General features: G+C 38.9%; 1 non-coding gene across 1 annotated transcript; it reads right to left on the bottom strand.

The window, feature by feature from the left end:
• Positions 1 to 1,414: 1,414 nt before the first annotated feature.
• Positions 1,415 to 1,508, bottom strand: trnai-uau (transfer RNA isoleucine (anticodon UAU)). Its single transcript has 2 exons — positions 1,471 to 1,508; positions 1,415 to 1,450 (listed from the first exon to the last, which is right to left on the bottom strand). It is a non-coding gene; the product is annotated as a tRNA-Ile (tRNA).
• Between the last annotated feature and the right edge of the window lie 292 nt (positions 1,509 to 1,800).

Genomic DNA, 1,800 nt, shown 5'->3' with positions numbered 1-1,800 from the left:
AGAATTCATGCTTCCATCGATTGTTCGTTCAGGTCCTGAAGCGGGAAAGCAACCACAGAAAATCACATTATCACTGAAAAAGTTTTGGGGGTCGCCAAGATTTTTTATTTTGGCAAATGTGAGCCTTAGGTCAGCAGCGGTTTTTGTGTTGGAACTCTTCCACCGATGCTGTTTTTACCCACTCTCTTTCTTATAGTTCAATAATGAACACTGACTTTAACTAAGACAAACCTAGATGTTGTTCTTGGTTCTTTTGTGACCCCCTGTATGAGCTGTCAATGCTGTTTCATAAGAAAAATCATATTGATGATCTGGAATGTACACAAGTGTGACAGATATAGAAAAAAATAAGACTTTTTCATAACCCTATATGTGACAGAAGGTTGAGATGAAAGTATCTACTACATACACTTTTGCTTTTTGTGCTAACATCCCATGTTAGCTTTTTAATCCCTAACAGGTAATCCATCCAAGTCAAGTCAATAGTACTTTGGTGTTCTGGCTCTGACAGAACACCAAATGACACAGCACACTGAAACAGTTATAACTACAGGCAAATATAGCCTGCTTTATCATTTATTTTACTCTGAATGGTATCATGACTTTTAAAATGAACACCATTTAACAATGACGAAAACAACAAACTCAATAGAAAAATGTTTATTCAGGTAATAAATCAAGTGCAAAGCAGGGTAATTTCCTCATTAATCTCTATTAACAGAAATCTACATATGAATTTGCAGAATCTAAAGTAAGTGTGTGATTTTTCATTTCAGGTTTTCCACTTGTTTGTCCAAGTTCTATCAACCAATCACATTTCAGTTTTTCTTTTTCTTCTTTCATTTTTTAAATGCAGGTAAACAGTACGGAAAGAAAAAGAGGGGCAGAATTTGCAAGGAAATCGATTTTGTTTTTCATTGAATTTTATTTGCACTCATCAAGAAGGCTCTGATAACCTGGCTGCACCAAGTGGACCTTTATTTATGTTCATTTAAAACAGCGCTGTCAAGAGAACACAGGTGCTCCAGGTGAGGCTTGAACTTACAACCTCAACGTTGCTCTGCAGTGTACTGTCTTATAAGTATCACGTGCTACCCGATTGCGCCCCTGGAACTTGTGCGCAAAGTGTTTAAGTCAAGTCAAGATATCACTACTTTTTTGCCACCAAAGAGTTGCCCTGTGCTGGCTGTTACAGAGATTTCACTGTCTGTAACAGTTTTTAGACCCCAAAACATCGAGAGTAATGAACCTAGCTTCCAGGTTGGAAAAGCTAACACAGAAGTGCTCATGCTTATCACATCACTGCTTTCTTGCAACCACAATGTCAAGAACAGCAGTTCATGCCTAAATGCTTGGTTACAAAGAGCTGGACCACAGTGATTTAAGTTCAGGTGAACCATAAAAAGAACGCCGATGCTCCAGGTGAGGCTTGAACTCACAACCTCAGCATTGCTCTACAATGTACTGTCTTATAAGTACTGCGCGCTTACCGATTGCGCCACTGGAGCTTATGCAGATTATTAGTTAGTCAAGTCAAGACATAATGACTTCTTTTTGCAACCAAAGGAGTTGCTCCGTGCTGGCTGTTAGAGAGATTTCACCACTGGCTTCCGTTTTTAGACCCCAAAACATAGAGAACATCAAGAACACTCCAGGTGAGGCTTGAACTCACAACCATTGCAGAAAAGCCAGTCTTTGTCACATTATTGTTTCTTTTCTTTTTTTGATGACATCAGCAGAAACCGGTTCTGTGATCAAACAGTCAGACAAAACATCGCTTAGCATGTTGAGGACTACATT

Source organism: Astatotilapia calliptera, chromosome 5 (genome assembly GCF_964374335.1).
Source record: "Astatotilapia calliptera chromosome 5, fAstCal68.1, whole genome shotgun sequence".
Lineage (NCBI taxonomy): Eukaryota > Metazoa > Chordata > Actinopteri > Cichliformes > Cichlidae > Astatotilapia > Astatotilapia calliptera.
Note: the sequence above shows the minus strand (reverse complement) of the source record. Positions and strands in the feature narration are given on the sequence as shown.